The sequence below is a fragment of the Gossypium hirsutum genome, chromosome A12 (assembly GCF_007990345.1).
Source record: "Gossypium hirsutum isolate 1008001.06 chromosome A12, Gossypium_hirsutum_v2.1, whole genome shotgun sequence".
NCBI lineage: Eukaryota > Viridiplantae > Streptophyta > Magnoliopsida > Malvales > Malvaceae > Gossypium > Gossypium hirsutum.
In genome coordinates, this window is record NC_053435.1 from 61,665,724 (window position 1) to 61,690,399 (window position 24,676).

The window sequence follows — 24,676 nt, forward strand, 5'->3', positions numbered from 1 at the left end:
CATAGTCTTTTATGTGCTTATTAAATCGATTTAATTGTTTGAATTGACATAGGGATATGTTTAAGAGATTATTTCAATTTAATAAGTATGTATGTGCTATAACATATTTGCTTATTAAGATTTGTTTAATCGATTGAATTGACATCAAGATATGTCCAAGAGATGAATGGATTTTGGTAGGCGAGTATGTTCATAAGTTAGCAAATTACCGAGTTGCTGTGAATTTGTTCGTAACAATATAAACATGAGTTTAATAATTCTAAGATGAGAAATGTAATTAATCTAACACAATTATGTCATCTTGATTAAAATCGTATTTTAAAACCATGCAATTGAGATTTATTTATTTAGCTACTTAGTTTAAAATCTTAGTTTTTAATCACCTTCTTCAAACAAAATATTTTTCTTCACCAAAATGTTTTAAACAGCATTAATAAATAATTCTTTTCACAATCCCTGTGGGTACGTTAACTCGACATTTACTTGTCACTTTATTACTTGTTGTGGTTGCGTAAACTTGCACATTTCTATCGTTCTAAGTTTTTGGTGCCATTGTCGGGGACAGTTTTAAAAAGTCATTATTTGTGAATTTGTTAGTTTTGCATTTTGGTTTAATTTTCTGTCTAAATTTTAACTTAATTAATTTTTCTGTGATTATTTTAGGTGTTTATGAGTATTGACCGAATCATCAATTTACTCACTGTAGACCCTGAGATTGAACGAACTTTTCGACAACGAAGAAGACAAGCAAGTCAGAGAAGGACCTAAGAAATGAACTTCGAAAATCCAAATCAATGAAACGAAACAAACCCTGCTCAAAATCCTATCCTTATTGTTGATGATAAGGATAGAGCTTTAAGACAGTATGTCGTACCAGTATTTCATGATCTTAATTCAGGTATTAGGAGACCCAAAATTGAGGCAAAATAGTTTGATCTGAAGCCTGTCATGTTCCAGACGCTTCAGACAGTGGGCCAACTCAGTGGAATGCCTATTGAAGATTCTCATCTACACTTAAGATTGTTTATGGAGGTGAGTGATTCTTTCAAGTTAGCAGGAGTACTCGAAGATGCATTATGATTAAAGCTGTTCCCATATTCACTAAGGGACAGAGCTCGAGCCTGGTTGAACTCATTGCCACCAAATTCAATTTCCACATGACAAGAGTTAGCAAAAAGATTCCTTATGAAGTATTTCTTGCCTAGCAAAAATGCTAAGTTGAGGAACGAGATCACTAATTTCCAACAAATGGATGATGAGTCCTTGTATGAGGCATGTGAAAGGTACAAAGAATTATTACGAAAGTGCCCCCATCACAAAATCCCACATTGCATCCAACTTGAGACATTTTATAATGGTCTCAATGCTCAGACGAGGATGGTAGTTGACGCTTCTGCTAACGGTGCTATCCTTTCTAAGTTTTATAATAAGGCTTATGAAATCATTGAGAGGATTGACAGCAACAATTACCAATGGCCAAGCAATCAAGCAGCGTCAGGAAGACGACTTGCTGGAATACATGAAGTAGATGCTCTGACTTCACTCGCATCTCAAGTATCATCAATATCCTTAATGTTAAAAAATCGTACTACTAATGGGTGTAATACTTTTGGAGCATAGCCACCAAATAAATTTGAAAATATAGCCTGTGTCTATTGTGGGGAAGGACATTTGTTGAAAGAATGTCCATCGAACCCAGAATCCGTATATTACATGGGTAACCAGAACCAAAATCGAGGAAGGCAAGGACTGCAATCCAATTTCTATAACCCATCATGGTGAAGCTACCTGAATTTTTCCTAGAGTAACCAAGGGATTGGAACCAGTAACACTTACATCCAACCTAGATGAAGCCAGCCACCTAGTTTTCCCCAACAAGTTCAGAAACCAGCCCAAGCTGAACCATCCAATAGCTTAGAAAATTTGTTAAAGGCATACATGGTGAAGAATGATGCCTTAATTCAAAGCCAAGCAGCTAAATTGATAAATTCGGAAAACCAAATAGACCAGCTTGCTACTGAACTCAGAAACCGACCATAAGGTGCTTTACCTAGTGATATGGAGAATTCGAGGAATCCAAGGAGCATTGTAAAACATTGACACTGAGGAGCGAAAAGACATTAGAGCTCAACATTATTGAAGTTCATAAGGAGCTAGCTGATGCTCAAGACTCAGAGGAAGTTCAACCGAGTGTTGAAATTCCATTTTCACAAGAACTTAAATCTACAAAATTTGATAAGGTGACTTCGAAACCAGCTAATTTTGATAAACCAATAACTTCGTTAGATGCAAAATTGCCACAGAAGATGAATCAACCAATTCTAGTAAAGAAACTTCGACCACCCGACCCTCAAAGTCTTCAGAAACAGAAGCAGGAAATCCAATTCAAGAGTTCCCAGACGTACTCAAGCAACTTCATGTCAACATCCCGTTGGTTGAAGCAATTGAACAAATGCCGAACTATGTCATATTCATTAAGGATATCCTGTTTAAAAAATGAAGGCTTGGAGAATTTGAGATCGTAGCCCTAACAAAGGAATGCAACGCATATCTTCAAAACAATTTATTTCTAAAGTTGAAGGATCCTGGATGTTTTACCATACCTTGCAACATTAGAGCAACATATTGTGGAAAGGCACTATGTGAGTTAGGTGCAAGTATCAACTTGATGCCCTTGTCAATATTTAGGAAGTTGGGAATAGGTGGCAGATCGATCCTTAGCACATCCAGAAGGAAAAATCAAGGACGTATTGGTACATGTAGACAAATTTATCTTTCCAGCTGACTTTGTGATTCTAGACTTTGAAGCTGACAAAGAGGTGCCAATCATCCTTGAAAGACCATTCTTAGCTACCGGAAGGACCCTTATTGATGTGTAGAAAGGCGAGCTTACTATGCATGTTCAGGATGATCAGCTCACATTTAACGTTTTTAAGTTTATGCAATTTCCAGACACAATTGATGATTTTTCTGCAGTGTTCGATTTAGAGGATTTAATCATGGAAAAGGAACTCAACTATGTTGGGGACCCATTGGAACGAATGTTGACATTAGATCCTCCAAATGATGAAGAGGAGGATGAATATTTAGCTTTCTTAGAAGCTAACCAAAGGGGATTTAATCCGCAATCCCACTTTGAATCTTTGGAATTAGAGAAAAGGGATTATGCCCAACCAAAAGTGTCAATCGAGGACCCACCTAAATTAGAATTGAAGAAACTTCCCGTACATTTGAAATATGTTTATTTAGGTAACTCTTCTACTCTTCCTGTGATTGTTTCAGCAGAATTAACTACTGAGCAAGAAGAGAAACTCATCCTAGTATTGAAACAATTCAAGAAGGCTATCGGATGGACCATAGCCGATATTTGCGGAATTAGACCATCTGTATGCATGCACAAGATTATCCTGTAAGATGGAGAAAAAGGGATGATTTATGGACGTCGAAGACTGAACCCCATCATGAAGGACGTCATCAAGAAAGAAATCATCAAGTGGTTAAATGCGGGTATAATCTACCCCATCCCAAATAGTTCATGGGTAAGTTCGGTCCAGTGCATGTCAAAGAAAGGAGGTATCACGATCATTGAAAATGAGAATAATGAGTTGATACCGAGTAGAATGGTTACAATATGGAGAATTTCCATCGATTACCAGAAGCTGAACAAGGCGACTAAGAAGGATCACTTTTTATTACCCTTTTTGGACCAAATGTTGGATAGACTCGCAGGGCGAGGCAACTACTATTTTCTCGATGGATACTCGGGGTATAACCAGATTACAGTAGCACCAAAAGATCACCACAAGATAACATTCACCTACCCATATGGTACATTCGCATTTAGGCTCGTGCCATCTGGTTTATGTATTGCACCTACTACATTTCAAAGATGTATGATGTCTATTTTCACTGACATGGATGAGAAATATTTGGAAGTCTTTATGGATGATTTTTTAGTATTTGGAGATACATATGATGATTGCCTAGCCAATCTAGCAAGGTACTAAGGCGATGCGAAGAAACAAACCTCGTACTCAACTGGGAAAAGTGCCATTTCATGTTACGAGAAGGTATTGTTCTATGGCATTGGATAGCAAGACATGGAATAGAGGTTGATAAAGAAAAGGTGTTATTGAGAAACTCCCGCCACCAACATCTGTAAAGGGTGTTACGAGCTTTTTGGGCCACACCAGTTTCTATCGGAGATTCATCAAGGACTTCTCCAAAATTGCTAAACCCTTATGCAAATTATTGGAGAAGGACACAATGTTCAAATTTGATGAAGAGTGCATAAGAGCTTTCAACGATTTGAAGAGTCGATTAGTTACGGCACTAATAATAGTCACACCAGACTGGGATTTGCCATTTGAATTGATGCGTGGCGCAAGTGACTTCGTGATAGGAGCTGTTAGGGGCCAGTGAAGGAACAAAGTTTTTCATCCTATCTACTACGCAAGTCGAACTCTAACAGGAGCTCAACTGAATTATACGATAACAGAGAAAGAGTTACTTGCTATTGTGTTTGCTTTTGACGAGTTTTGATCTTATCTTGTAGGTACCAGAGTGACTGTCTATACTGACCACTCGACAATTAAGTATTTACTTCCCAAGAAATACGCTAAGCGGAGACCGATCCCACTGGTACTTCTACTTTAAGAGTTTGATCTAGAAATTCAAGATCGAAAGGGAGTGGAGAACCAAGTAGCAGACCACTTGTCTAGATTGGAGCCGCAAGAAGGGAACTCTCCTCTTATACCAATTCGAGAGACGTTTCCAGATGAACACATACTGAAGGTAAATCATGTCCATAATACCTATTGGTTTGCTTATATTGCTAACTATTTAGCTTGTGGTTTGAAGGTAATTGATAAGATGTATCATCAATGGAAAAGGTTTCTTCACGATGTGAAGTACTATTTTTGGGAAGAACCATACTTGTTTAAAAAGTGTGCAGATCAAATGATCAGGAGATGCGTGGCAGAAGATGAAGTACATAAGATTTTATACCATTATCACTCAGCTTTAAGTGGGGGACACTTCGGAGGTACACGTACTACAGCCAAGGTATTGCAAGCCGGATTTTTTTGGCCACCACTATTCAAAGACGCATATGCTTACGTAAAAAGTTGTGATCGATATCAAATGGTCTAAAATGTCACCAACAAAAATAAGATGCCTCGAACAAACATCATTGAGGTAGAATGATTTGATGTTTGGGGTATTAACTTTCTTGGTCCTTTCCCTCCGTCTTTTAGTCACAAGTACATCTTGGTAGCTGTAAACTACATATCTAAATAGATTGAGGCTGAAGCATATTCGACAACTGATGCTAAGGTTGTGATGAAGTTTTTGCAAAAACATGTGTTCACAAGGTTTGGAACCCCAAGAGCCATCATCAGTGATGAAGGGTCCCATTTTGTAAACAAGTGGTTGAAATGGTTATTAGATAAACATGGAGTGAAACACAAGGTCGCTACAGCTTACCATCCACAGATGAATGGGCAAGCTAAACTAGCAAACAATGAGATCAAAGGCATACTTGAGAAGGTAGTTTGCTTGAACCAACGAGATTGATCCAAAAGACTGGATGATGTTGTATGGGCTTACAGGACAGCATACAAGACACCTTTAGGGATGTCACCCTATAGGTTAGTCTTTGGGAAAGCCTGCCATCTACCTTTGGAGTTAGAACACAAAGCTTACTGGGCTCTCCGATAACTCAACTTGGATATTAAGCTTGCTAAAAAGAAACAGATGCTCCAGCTCAATGAATTAGAAGAATTCTGAATGTTCTCATACGAAAATGCCAAATTGGTCAATGAGAAACTTAAAAAATGGCATGACTAGCACATTCGAGTTCCTAAATTCAAAGTAGGTCAACAAGTTTTGTTATTTAATTTCAGATTAAAGTTCTTTCCAGGTAAGTTAAAATCACATTGGTCCGGTCTATTTATGATTCATCGAGTTTATCCGTACAAAGTTGTTGAACTTCAAGGTAAGGGAGGTAATTTTCGAGTTAATGCTCAACGCTTGAAACACTACTGAGGAGATAAAATTGAACGAAATCAAATCTCGTTCATTTTATTAGATATTTAATTTTTCTTGTTCTTCTTTTTGAATAAATGATTTAGGGTATATTTTTGGGATTAGTATGTTTAAATAAATTCTATCTAGGAGATTGGAACTTAAGCGGGACCGCTTGTGACCCCTCCAATCTTTCCTGGGAATTGATTTTGACATAATTTTTCGAGAAATTATCCCCTAAATGGCAAAATAAATTTTTAGTTTCAAATAAAAGAGTCAATTTTGACCCAAGTTTTAAATTGCAACTCAATTCTAGATTTTCTTTAAGTCTAGGTACTTAATTAAATAATTTTCAAAATGTGGTTGTTCTTTTGTAAATATTAAAAATTAGATGACTCTTTTTGTAAATATTTTCAAAAGGCTTTTAGAATAAATGTTTTTAGTTTAATAAAAAAATGATAATTATTAATATATAATTATATCCATTATAATATATATTAATTTTTATTAACTTTATATAGAGTTAGAATTAGTTTTAATTTAATCATATTTTATTTTATAAGTTTTTATCGTAATAAATTAATACCAAATAATAATTTAATTATTAATTTTTATTTACTTTGAGTAGAATTGGAACTTAGAATTTTTAATTATCAAATTATACTAAGAATTCTACTTTAGTTCCTACTCCCTTCACTATAAATTCCACCCATCTCTTCTTATTTTTTTCATTCATACACTATTCCCTCTAAACACCAAATTCCCTAAGTGTCGTAGCTACCTACCAGCCATTCGGCCAGCAACCCTAGCTCCATCACATGCCGTACCCGTACCTCAGGCACGCCTGCTCCATCGCGCGCCTTGTAACAATCCGATTTAGGGCCTAGTCAGAATATTGGTCTTGGGACCACAAATATGGACTCGAATAAATTATTTTATTATTATTTTGGAGTCATTACATGTTTATATTAGTGTATGAAAAATTTGGTAAGTTAATTTTGATGTTTGTGAGCCCAATTGTAGAAAAAAGACTAAATCGCATAAAGTGTAAAAGTCTTTAATTAATAGCTAGAAGTGTCAAATAGTTAGAATTTATAAATTTGGGGTCTTTAAAAGGAAATTAGACCCTATAGAGATAGCTTGGTTGGCCATAGGAGACAAATTGTTGAGAAAGTCAAAATTAGGTGAGTTTTGGTCACCAATTTTGACTAGTTTTAATATTAAAATAAAACAAAGTCCACATCCTCTTTATTTTTCTTCTTCACCGATTTTTACCAGCCATATGAAGGTTTTGAAGCTTGAAATTTGCAGCAACTTATCATCTCTAGAAGTAAGTGATTTTCATACCCTTTGTCGAAGATTTTTACATTTTTAAGACCCTTGAAGCATAAGCTTTCAAATGAGGGGACTATTTTGCAAATGGTTGAAGGTATAGGGTCTTGCCATGAGAATATTTAGGGTGTGTTCTAAAATTTTATTGAAGAATATGAGGCTTAATGGTGTGATAAACAACTTTTGTGAAAGGATTTTCATGAAAATACCTAAAAACGACTAGTTTACATAAGTTGTAAAGTAGATTATAAATGTGTAATATAGTGAGAATTTAGATTTTCTATAAGAGAAAAAAAGGTTCTTCTAGGGTTAAGATGCGAAGAAATTCGATAAAAATCTCTTATTTCAATAAGATGACTGTTTTACCCCTGTGTATTGCAAGACTGTTTAAGCATGCGATTTTCACTGTATGTACATGTATATTATGTTGCATTGCATGAGGTGGGATATATGATTTTGGAGGAAGTGTATGCAAAGGCTATAAGCCTATTACTGGCAGCTCTGCTGCAAATACTGTTTTAGTGCCGTAACCAGCACAACTCGGTGTGTAGGGTTGGGTGGGTTGATTTTATCCCCACATGGTGTGTAGGGCTGGTACGGAAATGGTGTGTAACGGATGGATTGGGTAGGATTATTTGCTTGCATACTGTACTAAAATAGGCTAAGGCGTAGACTGTCACTGTTATTGAATGGGCTCAGGCCCAGACTGCTACTGCTACTGAAAGCGAGGCTAAGGCCTCAACTGAAACTAAAATGGCTTAGGCCCAAATTGCATTACTATGACTGTATGTTTTTATGGGATTTCACACCTTGAGTTTTCATAAACTCACCCATCTATTAATTGTACAGGAAATCCCCAGGCTTAGATGGATCGAGATGACGGAGGACTCCGAGGTGGCCACTTGACGAAGTTTCTTTTAATAATTAAATTGAGGTTTTCTTTTTTTGGGTTTTTCATTTTGTAATAAGGCCTCTTTAATTTTATTTTAGTTTGCGAATTTAGTCACTTTGAATTTGAATCTGGTAATAATAGGTCCCAGATTTTTAAGAAATTATAAACAAATGTTTTCTGAAAACATCACATTTACGCAACACATTTTAGAAGCCTCTGCTACAAACACTGTTTAAAAATTTAATGACAAACTAAGATAACTAATGTTTTGCTAAGACAACTTGAGTTTTCACATCAAATGTGAGCGTTTCATAGCACGAGGTAGCTTTGACTACTTAGATAGCACTTAGATACAAATTCCCTGTGTATCCACATGTCTTCCGAGAGTTCAATGGGTAACTCACAGATGTAGTTGGTGAAAACTTGGTGAGGTATGTATACCGAACTCATGGATTGGACCTGAGAAAAGATGAGATGCATCAAGCATACATGAATGAAAGGAAGAATAAGATAGGGATGTTAAATCATTTATATCTTTTACGCGTGATGAGTTACCATTTGTCGAATATGACTTTATTTTAATTGCACTTTATTTGCATATATGTACTTACTAAGCTTCCATGCTTACCCTCCTTTCTTTTCTTCCCTTATAGTGTCGCCAAGCTAACATCGAGGATTTAGTGACGTTAGAAGCTTCGATCACACTATCACTCAAGACCTTGGTATAGCTGGATTAATTATTTTGTTTTTTGGCATGTATAAGGACTCGAGTCTTTTTTTTAGCCTTTTTTTGAAGTCACCATAATGTATTGGTTCATATGTGATTTGATACTCATTTTGTATAGGCCATGAATGTTGACTAATGCTAATTAATATTAAATGAAATGATGCAATTTCTAATGGTTGTGGCTTTGTTGGTTATGCTCATTATGTTGGTTTTAAATTTGGATTGATCTTATTTAAACGGGTGTTTGTAAGGGTGGCAAAGAGGTTTAGAAATAGCCTTATTTTTCCTCCACAGGCAGGCACACGGGCGTGTGTCTAGGCCGCATGTGACACACGTCTGCCTTAAGGGCGTGTGGTCCGGTCGTGTGTCCACTGCATGTAAAAGTTTCGAGTCAGTATGCATAGTAGTAAAAACACAGGCACGGCCTAGCACACGGGCATGTACCTTGGCCGTGTGGCCCTTAAGGATTGCTGACGTCAGAAACAGAATGTCCAGGTTTTTACACACGGGCTGTGAAGGACACGGGCCAGGGACATGGGTGTTGCCAGACCGTGTGAAAACCCAGGTAGGTATGCATTTACAATTAATTCCACACGTATAAGGGACACGAGTGTGTCCCTATTTTACTTTGGTCGTATGATCTACAATGGGCTAATAGTACAACCGTGTCGAAATGTCACACGGGCGTGTTACCCCTCCCACACGGGCGTGTGTCCTAGGTTAGGTGTTATTTTTCAGAGTGTGTTTAAGGACCCGGATTGATTTCGAATAGGTTCCAATGGATGTTTTAAGCCTCAAAAGCTCTCACTAAGGAGTTTATAAATAGAATTGAAAAAGTTTAAATTTGACCACGTTTTGGTATCACGAAAACGTTTATATGCATAACTTTAAGTCAGGTAATGCCTCATATTCCGAGCCGACGTGGGCCATGGTTGTGGGTGTTACATTTAGTGGTATCAAAGCTATGGTTTAGTCTGTTCTCAAACTATCATAGTGTGTGTACGAGTCTAGCTATACATGCCATAGATAAATTGTGATAGTGTGACAACTCCTAATTTTTCTAAAATGTGTTTTCTTATAGTAATGGATCCCGATTGAACTATGGCGGATGACGTAGAAAGTAACGCTCTTGCTCCCGCCGAAAGGGTGATGCCGTTTCATATCGACCTCCCATGGTTAGTCAGGGAGAAGGAGAAGGGGCTCGGGAAGCCTTTCTCCACATGATGAATGTGTGGTATACAGAGTTCGTCTGAGCAAACCTGAATACTCAACCCCCTCCTCCCCCACCTATCCCTCAACCTGTCCCTGCAGTACCCCTGGGTATAGACCTTGAGAGACGGAATAGACCTCAAGTGGATAATATCCGAAAGCATGGAGCTGAAGAGTTCCGTGCTAATAGAGATGACGACCCTGAAAGGGCAGAATTCTGGCTAGAGAATACCATCAGGGTATTCAATGAATTATCTTGCACTCCTGAAGAGTGTTTGAAGTACACCATATCGTTATTGAGGGACTCGGTATATTACTGGTGGAAGACGTTAGTCTTAGTGGTGCCTCATGAAAGGGTCACGTGGGAGTTCTTCCACGAGGAATTCCAGAAGAAATACATCAGTGAGAGATTTATGGATCAAAAGCGTAAATAATTTCTTGACTTGAAACAAGGTCGCATGTTGGTTACTAAATATGAAAGAGAGCTCGTCCAACTCAATAGGTATGCTCAAGAGTGTGATCCTCCGAGGCTAAAATATGTGAAGATTCAAAGATGGACTTAATAAGGACATTAGATTGTCAGTAGGTGTGCATGAGTTGAAAGAGTTCATGGTGCTTGTCGATCGGGCCTGTAAATCCGAGGAATTAATCAAAGAAAAGAAGAAAACTGAAGCTGAAACTAGAGACGCAAGGAAGAGGCATGCAAGCAAGTCGTTTCCATCCCAGTCTAAGAAATCCAGAGATGTCTACTCTTGTTCTCGCACATCTACGGGTCATTCGTACCGAGATCGTAAGAAGCAAGATTTGGATGTGAAGTCTTGGGCGACATCGGTGGCGAGTGTGGGCAATGTCAGATCTCCCAAACCTGAATGTCAACTTTGCGGTAGAAATTACTTCGGCAAGTGTAGAATGAGTGATGGGTCTTGTTTTCGATGTGGTTCTCAAGACCACTTTATCAAGGATTGCCCTAAGATGGCGAAAAAAGAAATATTTCAATGTACAAGACCAAGCGGCACAAATTTTAAAGGAAGGCCTTAGAAGAATGTTGGAGCTGGGACTGGCAGTAAAAATGTGACTAGAGACACCACCATAAGGACTGAAGCTAGGGCTCCAGCTAGGACCTATGCCACACGTGCGCCTGAAGATGCGTCCTCTCCTGATGTGATCACTGGTACATTTTCTCTTTATGATAATATTGTTATTACTTTGATTGACCCTGGTTCTACTCATTCATATATGTGTATGAAGTTGGTGTTTAGCACGAATATGCTTGTAGAGTCTACAGAATTTAGAATTAAAGTGTCGAGCCCTTTAGGCAAACATGTGATAGCCGATAAGGCATGTAAGAAATGTCCTTTAGTAGTTGAAGGTCATTGGTTTCTGGCCGATATGATGCTATTACCATTTGATGAGTTTGATATCATTTTGGGTATGGACTGGTTGACATTCCATGATGCTGTAGTAAACTATAGACAAAAGGCTATTAAATTGAAATACGAAAATGGTGAAACCTTTTAGATTGTATCAGGTGAATCAGGGAATTTCCCTATTGAAATATCTGCGTTGTCTGCCCAGAAATGTTTGAGGAAAGGATGTGAAGCTTATTTGGCTTTTGTAATGAATACAAAGGAATCAGAATTGAAGGTTGAGTCAATGCCAGTTGTAAGTGAATATATGGATGTATTCCCGAAAGAATTGCCTAGGTTACCCCTTAATAGAGAGGTTGAATTTAGTATAGAGCTAATACCTGGGACCACGCCTATTTCGATTGCTCCGTATCAGATGGCTCCGACTGAGCTGAAAGAACTAAAGTCACAGTTGCAAGATTTGACCGACAAGGGTTTTGTGAGACCAAGTTTTTCATTATGAGGTGCTTCGGTGTTAAAGAAATATGGATCTATGATGTTGTGTATAGATTACTGGCAGTTAAATAAGAGAACGATCATGAACAAATACCCGTTGCCACGAATTGACGACTTGTTTGACCAACTGAAAGGAGCAGCATGCTTTTCGAAAATAGACTTGAGATTAAGCTACTACCAACTACGAGTTAAAGAGGCAATTGTGCCTAAAACTGCTTTTAGGATGTGGTATGGTCACTATGAGTTTCTTGTCATGCCTTTCGGCTTAACAAATGCCCCCGCCGTGTTTATGGATTCAATGAATAGAGTGTTTCAGCGATATCTAGATAAGTTTGTAGTTGTATTCATCGACGACATTTTGATCTACTCTAGAGACAAGGTAGAACATGCTAAACACTTGAGAACCATTTTGCAGACTCTGAGAGACAATCAGTTGTATGCCAAATTTAGAAAAATTGAGTTTTGGCTTCGAGAAGTCGACATTTTGGGTCATATTGTCTTGAGTGACGGTATTAGGGTTGATCCCAACAAGGTTTCTGCTATTGTTGAATGGAAGCCGCCAAGTAATGTGACCGAAGTTAGAAGCTTTTTAGGGTTGGCTGGTTATTACAAGTGATTTGTGAAAGACTTCTCTATGATTGCGACTCCCTTGACAAGGCTGCTACAAAAAGGAGTTAAATTTGAATAGTCAGATAAGTGTCAACAGAGTTTCGAGAAGTTAAAGATATTGCTAACTGAGGCTCCAGCTAATACAACCCGAGTCAAGAAAGGAGTTTGTGATTTATAGCGATGCTTCTCTTAATCGGTTGGGATGTGTACTTATGAATGAGGGCAAAGTTGTAGCCTATGCCTCGAGACAATTGAAACCTCACGAGAAGAACTATCCAATGCATGACCTAGAGTTGGCTGCCATAGTATTTGCTTTGAAGATCTGGCGACATTATTTATTTGAAGAGATATGTTGCGTATATACTGATCATAAAAGTCTTAAGTACTTGATGACTCAGAAGGATTTGAACCCGATGCAATGAAGATAGTTGGAATTATTAAAAGATTATGAATTGATGATAGATTACCATCCAGGAAAAGCAAACATGGTCGCTGATGCATTAAGTAGAAAATCATTATTTGCATTGAGAGTAATGAATACCCGATTGACCTTGACAAAGGATGGTTCGATTCTAGCAGAGTTGAAAGCTAGACTGACATTCCTTCAAGAAATTTGCGAAGCTCAGAAGAGTGACAGTGAAGTTCTATCCAAGAAAACCCAGTGTGGATCAGATGTTGGACCGGATTTTTAGATTGGTTCCGATGGTTGCTTAAGATTTTAGGATAGGATTTGTGTCCCAAAGAACAATGAGTTGATTCGAAAGATTTTAGATGAGGCACATAATGGTTGTTTGTCAGTACACCTGAGAGTACGAAAATGTACAACGATTTAAAGAAAGAGTATTGGTAGTCAGGGATGAAAAGAGATATTTTAGAGTTCATATCCAAATGCCTAGTATGCCAGCAAGTGAAGGCTGAGCACCAAGTACCTTCGGGTTTACTTCAGCCTGTGATGGTTCCCGAATGGAAATGGGACTATGTAACCATGGATTTTGTGCCAGGATTGCCTTTGACCCCAAGGAAAAAGGATTTCATTTGGGTTGTTGTTGATAGGCTTACCAAGTCGGCACATTTTATACTGGTGCATATCGACTATTCCCTTGAGAAATTGGCTGAATTGTATGTTTCTGAGATCGTGAGACTTCATGGAGTACCCTTGTCGATTATTTTGGATAGAGACCAGAGTTTACCTCATGATTGTGGAAGAAGTTACATGAGGCATTGGGAACAAAACTGAATTTTAGCACTGCATTTCACTTGCAAACTGACGGTCAATACGAAAGAGTGATTCAAACCTTAGAAGAGATGTTGTCGTGTGTGTTCTCGAGTTTCAAGGTAGTTGGGAAAGGTATTTGCCACTGGTGGAGTTTGCTTATAACAATAGTTTTCAGTCAAGTTTGAAGATGGCACCTTTTGAAGAGTTCTATAGGCGTAAGTGCTGAACGCCTTTGTATTGGACCGAGCTTAAAGAGAGTCAGATTCACGGGGTTGATTTAGTCAAGGAGACAAAAGAAAAAGTTAAGTTGATTCGTGATTGTTTGAAGGCAACATCAGATAGGAAGAAATCCTACGAGGATTTGTAACGAAAAGAGATCAAGTTTCAAGTCGGTGATAAGGAATTTCTAAAAGTATCCCCGTGGAGGAAGGTTTTTAGATTTGGTAAAAAGGGTAAACAGAGTCCGCGTTTTATCTGACCTTATGAAGTGATCGAGAGAATCAGGCTGGTAGCCTATTGGTTAGCCTTACCATCGAAATTGGAAAAGATCCATGACGTATTCCAGGTGTCCATGTTACGTCGATATCGTTCGTACCTTTCACATGTGATTTCTCTAACTGAAGTAAAGATTAGATCGGATATGTACTATGGTGAGGAACCTATTAAGATTCTAGCTCGAGAAGTTAAGTAATTGAGAAATAAGAGCGTCCCCCTTGTGAAAGTGTTATGGCAGAGACATGGGATTGAAGAGGCCATATGGGAGCCCGAAGAAATCATGAAAAACCATTACCCAATCATTTTTACCGGTAAGATTTTCGAGGACAAAAATCTCTAAAGGGAGGAGAATTGTAATAGCCTGATCTTGGGGCTAGTCAAAATAGTGGTCTCGGGACCACAAATCCGATGTCGAATAAATTATTTTTTTCTGAAAGCATGATTTTATGAGTGCATGAATAGTTTGGTGGAGTAATTTTACCCTTTGTGAGCTTAATTTTGAAAAAAGACTAAATCGCATAAAGTGCAAAAGTCTTATATTGAAAGCTAAAGGTTTCAAATAGATAGAGAATAAAAATTAGGGGTCTTTAAAGGGCAAATAGACCCTAAAATACAACCTTGGCCGGGCATAGGAGATATGGATGTTGAAAAGTCAACATTTGGTAAATCGATGTCATATTAGGTGATAAAATAATACCCTAAGAGCTTAGCTTCATCTTTTTCATTTTCTTCCTTCCTTCTTGACCGAAAATACCAACAAGGGAAGATTTTTTAAAGCTTTAAAATTTCAAGTAGATTATCCTCTTGCAAGTAAGTGATTTTTATGTTCTTTTTTAATGTTTTTTACATTTTTGAGACCCTTAAAACATAAGTTTTGAGGGGACTATCTTGCATAATAATGGAAAGTTTAGGGTTTTTCCATGAAAACATATGTGTCGTTTTTTGAAATTTTATGGGAAAATATGAGTAATAGATGTGTAATAAACAACTTTTGTGAAGAGTTTTCTCATGAAAACCTTAATCGGGACTACCTTGCATAAATTGGAAGTTTGGTGATAAATGTGTGAAATAGTGGGAATTTGGAGTTTCTTTAAGAGTAAAAAGGGTTCGAGTAGGCTTAGGATATGAAGAAATTCGATAAAAATTGATTTTCGAGCATAGGGGTAAAATGGTCATTTCGTGAAAGTCTAGGGGCAAAATAGTCATTTTGTCCAATTATGAAATTTTGAATGTATAAATCGATGTGCTGATGAAATAAATGAATTTTATTAATTTAGATAAAAAAACGTGATTTGGGTCTTGATCGGGGTAAGAACAAAGTTTATGAGGATTAAGCTCGTCTTCATCATTTTGTATCGAGGTAAGTACATATGTAAATAATGTCTTATTGAAGCTTGCTTTGAAATATGTTGGTACTATACATGTGTGAATTGATTTATTGTGCTATGTATCTAAAGTCTATTTGTTGATATGAATGAATGAATAACATGAAGTGTGAGTAAAGTACGTTGTGAGCAAGTACGATGCTATTCGGTTAGTTATGAAATCCCGTTGGACATTAGAATTAACATAGGATACAACAGGGGTATGCCATAAAAAGTTACGTGTCTGAACTCATGAGTTGAGTCTGAGTTCATGAGAGGAATGTTATATGTAACAGGGGTTCGGGTACTGATTTTGTGTACAGACCCGTGAGCGGCTCAATGAGCGAACATTACATGATAGTAAGAATGCAATGGGGTCTGGGTCTTAATTTTATAAAAAGGCTCATGAGTAGTTCAAATGTGAGCGTTTCATAGCACGAGGTGGCTTCAACTACTTAGATGGCACCTAGATACAAATTCCCCGTGTATCCACATGTCTTCCGAGAGTTCAACGGGTAACTCGCAGATGTAGTTGGTGAAAACTTGGTGAGGTATGTATACCGAACTCATGGATTGGACCTGAGAAAAGACGAGATGCATCAAGCATACATGAATGAAAGGAAGAATAAGATACGGATGTTAAATTATTTATATCTTTTACTCATGATGAGTTACCATTTTCCGAATATGACTTTCATTTAATTGCACTTTATTTGCATGTATGTACTTACTAACCTGCCATGCTTACCCTCCTTTCTTTTCTTCCCTTACAGTGTCGCCAAGCTAACATCGAGGATCTAGTGACGTTAGAAGCTTCGATCACACTATCACTCAAGTCCTTGGTATAGTTGGTTTCATTACTTTTGTTTATTGGCATGTATAGGGACTTGTAACAGCCCGATTTTTGGCCTAGTCAGAATAGTAGTTTCGGGACCACTATTCCGAGGCCAGAGAAAATTATTTTAGTATTATTTTATGTGTTATAATATAATTTTATAAGTGCATGTAAATTTTGGTAAGTTAATTTTAGCGATTTCTAGTCCAATTTCGAAAAAAGACTAAATCGCGTAAAAGGTAAAAGTTGTATTTTAGTGCCTAAAGGTGTTAATAGACTAGAGAACTAAAATTGGAGACCTTTAAAGGGCAATTGGACCCTTTTTAAGTGTGTGGCCGGCCAAGGGGAGACAAAATTTTTAAAAAAGCCAAAATTTATGGGATATTAGGTGACTTTTGACCAAATAGGTAATAAAACAAAAATAGGATGATATCATCCCTTTTTCATCTTCTCTCCACCGATTTTTCCAGCCAAGAAATGGTTTTGAAAGCTTCATATTTTCAGCAACTTTGAGGCTTAGAAAGTAAGTGATTTTAATGTCTTTCTTGAAGATTTTTACATTTTTGTAACCCCTAAAGCATCAGCTTTCGTAAGAGGGGACTATTGTGCAAATTGATGAAGAGTCTAGGGTTTTTCCATGAGAGTAAATGTGTTGTTTGTTGTGTTTTTATGGAAGATTATGAGTTCTAGTTGTCTAATAAACAACTTTTGTGAAAGAAATTGCATGAAAACACCTTAAAAAGGGCTAAATTGCTAAGTTGTAAAATGAGTTGTAAATGTGTGAAATAGTTGAAATTATGAGTTGCTATAGTTATGAAAATGGTTCATCTAGACTCAAGGAGTAAAGAAATGTGATAAAAATTATTTTACGAGCCTAGGGGTAATTTGGCAATTTTGGTAAAATATAGGGGCAAAATTGTAAAAATAGCCCAAGTGTGTCAATGGACTAAGTTGATCATTGTTTTAATAAGTTGAATGTGATGTTTTAGATGATGAAAATCGAGATTTGGACCTAGAACGGAAAGAAATCGATTAAGGGATAATTACGTCTTTTTTTACCTTTGTGGTATTGAGGTAAGTTCGTATGTAAACAATACCATGTTATACATGTATTTAAATGTTATCATTACATGAATTGTACAAATACTAATGTGTATGTGATTAATAGAAATATGATAAGACAAAGCCTTAATAGTCGAGGAAAAATCCTGTTTGAACATTTGGAATAGAATAGGATACGAGTGACATGTCACTAGGAATTATGAGTCTAGATGACTAGCTCGAGAGTGAGCATTGAAATGTCATGAGATATGAGGTAGCTTTAGCTACAATTGAGGCACTTATGTGCAAAGGCTTTTCCGAGTATCCAATTAGTATTCTAAGTGTTCAACGGGTAATCCAAGGAAAGAGTTGATGATGGTCCCAATGAGGTAAGTCATTGGTGAGTATGCACTTGAGTTATGTTACGAGTTGTGCAAGTATGTATACTAAGCCTATGAGAATGCCTTGATATGTGATGATCTATGATGCATAATTTGTGTTCTTACCATGATGGATGAAATGATGTTGTATTAATTTTTTGAACAATGATCGTGAATGAGTAACTTAGCCTTGACAGATTTGAGTTACTGCAGTAGTGTAACTTTGAAAATACACTAAAAATAGTGGAAAATGAGTTAGAGGCAGAATAAAATATGGGATTAAATCTTAATGAGTCTATTTTCACATGAAAGAAACAAAGGAAGAAAAAGAATTCTATATTGTGTGATATTTGAATTCTTGTAAAACAGGGTCTGAATGAATTTGAGATCCCATATTCTTATTTTATAAATTCACCATAAATTATAAAAAAATTATTAAGAGTCATACCTTACATGCATGGATTCCTTGTTGAGTCTATTTTTACGGGAAATAAACGGCATGGTCATTGGAATTCTGTACAGGGAGAAATTTGGTTTGTAGTGTACAGGGGTCAGAGTAGTCATACCCTGAAACATGGAATACTTTAACTAATAAACTTTACTAAATGGCTTGACCAGAAATTTTGAAAATTTTATGGAAGAACGATAAATGAGTCTAATTTCAGGGAAAATTTATGGAACTTAATTCAGAGTTTCGTAGCTCCAGATATAAATAATTTAGTGACTGCTGTGCAGGAAGACAGCTTGTCATAAACTTGAGAATATGTTGTAAACATTGATAAAACAAGTTAATGAGTTGCTTATTATTTTCATATGAACTTACTAAGCAAAAGCTTACCCCCTTCTTTTCCGTGTTCTCTAGGGTTTCCATGTTTGTTCGGGTTGGAGTTCGCCGGAGATATTATCACACTGTCAAGCTAACGCTATTGGTGTAGTGATTTCAAGTACTTTGAGTCTATGGCATGTATAGGAGTTTAAATATTAGAGTATGTGATATGGCTTTGACCATATGTGTTGGCCTATTTTGATTATGGGATTATAAATTCATTTTAATTATTTGAGATTTCATGGTCCTGTTTAGTATAGAAGTGTTAGTAAAAGTTAGGTAGCACCTCGAACCCCGTCCCAGCGTCAGATGCGGGCGAAAGGTGTTACATTTAGTGGTATCAGAGCTACGATTTAGTCGATTCTAGGACTAACGTAGCACGTGTGAGTCTAGCTATACATGCCATAAAGTGATAAAATGATAGTGTGATGATTTCTGACAGTTAAAATGTGTTTTTTGTAATATAATGAATTCTAATCCCGATCAAGCTGTAGCAGATGATATTGAGAGGATTGAAACATGCTTATGATGTGTCAAAATTGAGAAATGTATGAATAGAAGTATGATATACATTTGAAGTATTGAAATGAAAAGTAATTTTGCTGAATGTGTTATGAAATAAATATGGAAAAGTATATTAGGATAATAGTGATGTATATTGTATGCATGAGAAGTTATATTTTGGTTCAGGATTTTTTTTAAATGGGCGAAATATATACATATATATGTCATCTATTAGAGATGGAATTGTTGTGTAGTTTATGCTTTGTTAATGTTATATATGATGTTATGTTTTAAATATGTGAATGAGAACTTTGAAGAGAAAATAATGTATTTGGAATGAGCCTACATGTAAATGATATCTATGATATAATGTCAAGGTGTATATGATATGTATATATTGAAACGAAGTAAGTGAATTAAAAATATGATATGCTATATGAAATGTATTAAAATGTGAATAAATATGCATGAAACTCGGTGATGTGTATTTGGGCCTTCGTGCCTAGTAGGCTTCGTACCGGTGATGTGTATTCGGGCCTTCGTGCCTAGCAGGCTTCGTGCCGATGATGTGTATTCGGGCCTTCGTGCCTAGCAGGCTTCGTGCCGGTGATATGTATTCGGGCCTTCGTGCCTAGCATGCTTCGTGTCAGTGATGTGTATTCAGGCTTTCGTGCCTAGCAGGCTTCGTGCCGGTGATGTGTATTCGGGTCTTCGTGCTTAGCAGGCTTAATGCCGGTGATTCGAGCAAGGTTTAAGTGTACATATATGATGTTTTATAGACTTGGTTAAGTCATTTTAATGTGTAATAATGAATGAATATGGGCATTATGTGTGCGAATGATTAGAGGCACTGTGTGTGCAAATTCCTTTAACCGAGCACTATGTGTGCGAGATCAGTAATTGAGGCACTGTGTGTGCGAATTCCTTTAACCGAGCACTATGTGTGTGAGATCGGTAATTGAGGCACTGTGTGTGCGAGTTCTTCAACCGAGCACTATGTGTGCGAGATCGGTCAGTGGGCACTAAGTGTGTGACATGAGATTCATGTAAGACCTCATCTGGGATGAAGGCATTGATTTGAGATGTTGTGTAAGACCATGTCTAGGACATGGCATCGACTCGATATGTGATAACATGTAAGAACATGGTTGGACTATGGCTTTAAGTAAACGACATACTCAGACAAGTACGACGCTCTTTAAATTGACAAATGTTAGGAAGTAGAATTGAAGCTAGATGTTGAATTTTAATTAGATACTGATATTCGGTATTTGAGTTTGAATTGGGGATTAATAGATATAAATTGACGATTGATTATTGTTTCGGCTGTAATTTTGTTATAAGTGGATGCGTAAAAAAAATGGTGGATATGTTGTTAAGGAATGGATTTACGTTATATGTACACTTAAGTTCTTAGTTGAAAATGTGTTATGGATTTAGTCTATGAGATTCTCGGTATATGAAGTTATATGTGCTATTGCTGAATGGACACTATTTTGTTAATCTTGTTTAAGAAATTATTTTGATTAAGTTTCGACATTCGAAAGTTTGTAAGAATTTTTGATGAATGCTGATAATTTTGGATATACAAGTTATGCGCTAGAATAAATCTCATGCCAGTGTATTATATTAAGCTTTATGCCTAATCGACTGTATACGGGTAACGTTAACTATGATTGAATGTGCTAAATGAACTAAATGTTCAAGTACGTGGAAGTTGACTTTTCTTTTGGAAATGAGTTAAGTTGAATATTGAGATATGATAAAGTTATAAAAGATATTCATTGGGATGTTTGAGAATATGTGTACTTTCGGCCAGGTTACTGCTTATACATGAATGAAAATGTGGGTTATGAATATGTGAGTTGATGTTATGTATTATACATGTTAATATGTGATTTATATGTGTTTGAAATGCAAGTATAAATTCAATTAAGTGATTATTGCTTATGAAATCAAGAAAATGAGATGTAAGTGTATACTTGAAGAAATGTTTATGTATTTGTTTGAAGATAAGAAAGTGATTTTGTAGATCGATGTGCAAGCAGTAATGAATTACAATTGTTATTGATGAACTAATGTTTATATGGACATAATTCAATAAGATGACTAACCTAGTCGCTACTAAGATTTTCGGGGACAAAAATCCCTAAAGGGGGGAAAAAATATAACTGCCCGATTTTGGGCCTAGTCGGAACAGTAGTTTCGGGACCACTATTCCGAGGCCAGAGAAAATTATTTTAGTATTATTTTATGTGTTATAATATAATTTTATAAGTGCATGTAAATTTTGGTAAGTTAATTTTAGCGATTTCTAGTCCAATTTCGAAAAAAGACTAAATCGCGTAAAAGGTAAAAGTTGTATTTTAGTGCCTAAAAGTGTTAATAGACTAGAGAACTAAAATTGGAGGCCTTTAAAGGGAAATTGGACCCTTTTTAAGTGTGTGGCCGACCAAGGGGAGACAAAATTTTTAAAAAAGCCAAAATTTATGGGATATTAGGTGACTTTTGACCAAATAGGTAATAAAATAAAAATAGGATGATATCATCCCTTTTTCATCTTCTCTCCACCGATTTTTCTAGCCAAGAAATGGGTTTTGAAAGCTTCATATTTTCAGCAACTTTGAGGCTTAGCAAGTAAGTGATTTTAATGTCTTTCTTGAAGATTTTTACATTTTTGTAACCCCTAAAGCATGAGCTTTTGTAATATCCTGATTTTGGGCCTAATCGGAATAATGGTTTCGTGACCACAAAATCCGAGATAGAAATAATTATTTTATGATTATTTTGAGGTCTATGATATGATTTCATGATTTTGTGAAAATTTCGTGAAGAAATTTTATGCATAAAGTGCTTAAATTGAAATTAGGGACTAAATCGAATAATTTGTAAAACTTGCATTCTAGAAGTTTTTGGTATGAAATTGTTTTGAAATATTAATTAGGAGGTCTTAAATAGTATTTTACCAATTTCTAAGTCTATGGACAAAAATTGGACATGGATGGAATACTTGGAAAGTTTAGTAGTAAGGGCATTTTGGTCATTTAGGGGTAAAATGAATTAAAATACAAAATTAAAAGCCAATTTTGCTCATCTTCAACCCCATGGCCGAATATAGCAAGGAGAAACCATGGATAGGGTTTTTCAAGCTTCCAATCTCGATTGTAAGTCCGTTCTAGCCTCGTTTTTAATGATTTTTACATTTTTGGAGTCCCGGTAGCTCGATTTAGCTTATGCTAGCAATAATTTAACCTAGGGTTCATATTTGGAAAAATACCCATACGTGAAATTTGTATATTTTGGTGTTTTATGATAGAATATGAGGTTTTAAATTATGTTAGACAACTTGTACTACTTGGTTTTAAGCGAAAACTAGCAAAAGGGCTTAATCGGTAAAAATACCTAATAGTCATAAGTACATGTTAGAGTGAGAATTTGATGTTGCCATAGAATGGAAAAATGATCAGCATGTCATAAAACATAAGAAAAGAGGCTGAAGTTTATTTTACGAGCTTTGGGGAAAAAGTGTAAATATGCAAAAGTTTAGGGGCAAAACTGTAATTTTGCCAAAATATGATTTTGGGTCAATTTGAATAATGTGAGTCCTAATTAGACTATATTTCAAATGATAGAGCAAGGAAAACTGAAGTTCGGGCTAAAATGGGGAAAATACCAAGTTGTGGACGAAATGGTAAAAGTAGTCATTTTCGCATACGAGGTAAGTTCATATGTAAATGTTGGTAACATAGTTATTATTTTAAATGTTTTAATGTTATTTAAATGATATGATAATTATTATGAAATATTATACTGTGATAATTGTTTGTTAATATGTCAAATTATGTGATATACTTGGAAAATGTGAAATACTACCGAGTATCGGTAACGGCATTCCGTAGAAGATGGTTGAGACACATGATTGGGAAAAAGGTCCCGTTGAACCTTAGGAATGGATTAGGATACAAGTGACATATCACTAGGATGGTTGAGCATCCGAACTCGTTGAGTTGAGTCCGAGTTCACTTATGGATGCAAATGTCCGAACTCGTTGAGTTGAGTCCGAGTTCGTGAGATGTAACTAGGCATCCGAACTCGTTGAGTTGAGTCCGAGTTCACTCATGGATGCGAATGCCCGAGCTCGTTGATTTGAGTCCGAGTTTGCTTATGGGCGGGTTACATGGTAGCTTGGCTACATATGTGGCACTTATGTACAAACTTTCCATGTATCCGAATTATATTCCGATGTGTTCAATGGGTAAAATTCTACTCAAATGGAGGAATACTCGAGATGAAAGGGACGTATTGGTAAGTGTTGTGAAATGAATACTTTGAACAGGTATGTACTTAACCCTCGGGTTGAAAACTCGATATAACAACAATATGGTAAGATGATAAATGAAAATGTGATATGAATGTCTCGGTGATGATTATGCAAATGATGTTTTATGTTTGCTTATATAGTTATGTTACCTGCTATTTGCATGTGAACTTACTAAGAATTTATGCTTACTCCCTCCTTTTCATTCCTTGTAGTGTTGACAAGCCAGCTCGGAAATCGGAAACGGTCGGAGGCACGCTCACACTATCTGTATACCATCTTGGCATAATGGCTTGTATATTTTGAGTATGGCATGTATAGCATTATAATCATTTTGTGTGTATGGTCTTATGATATGGTTATTGAGTGGTATGGAAATGCTTGGTAATGATTAGCCATTGGAATGGCTAATCATGATCATATTTGGTGTTATGTATGCTAAATTGCTAGCTAATCCATGGAAACCATGAAATAGGTAAAATTTACCATAAAATAGATTCAGACAGCAGCAGTGACGTGAGTTTGAAAAATCACTAAAAATAGTAGAGATACAATTAGATGATGAATAATATATGGAATTGAAGAATTATGAGTCTATTTTCATATGGATGGAGCAAAACAGGTATATGAGTTATATTTTATGAGATGTTTAATTTTTTGTGAAACAGGGCCAGAGCGATTTCTGGATCCCCTGTTTTGACTTTGTAAATTCACCATAAATTTTTCAAAGATAATTATAAGTCATGATTTAAATGTACAGATTCCTTATTGAGTCTAGTTTTATTAAAAAGAAACGGCATAGTCATTGAAAGTCTGTACAGGGAGATATCTGATTCGTAATACACAGAGGTCAGAGCAGTCAAACTCTGAAATAGGGGAAACTTTAACTAATAAAATGTACTAATTTGTTTGACCAAAAATTCTATAAAAAAAATTAGTAAATAGATATATGAGTCTAGTTTTAGGTAAAATTTACGGAATTGGATTTAGAGTTTTGGAACTCGAGATATGAATTCTTAAGCAACTGTGATGCAGATTGCTA

The 24,676-nt window shown here is 36.3% G+C and overlaps 1 non-coding gene across 1 annotated transcript; it reads right to left on the minus strand.

Annotated features, from left to right (window-relative positions):
- Positions 1–1,215: 1,215 nt before the first annotated feature.
- On the minus strand, positions 1,216–1,322 carry LOC121211640 (small nucleolar RNA R71). Its single transcript, XR_005906859.1, has one exon. It is a non-coding gene; the product is annotated as a small nucleolar RNA R71 (small nucleolar RNA).
- Positions 1,323–24,676: the final 23,354 nt, after the last annotated feature.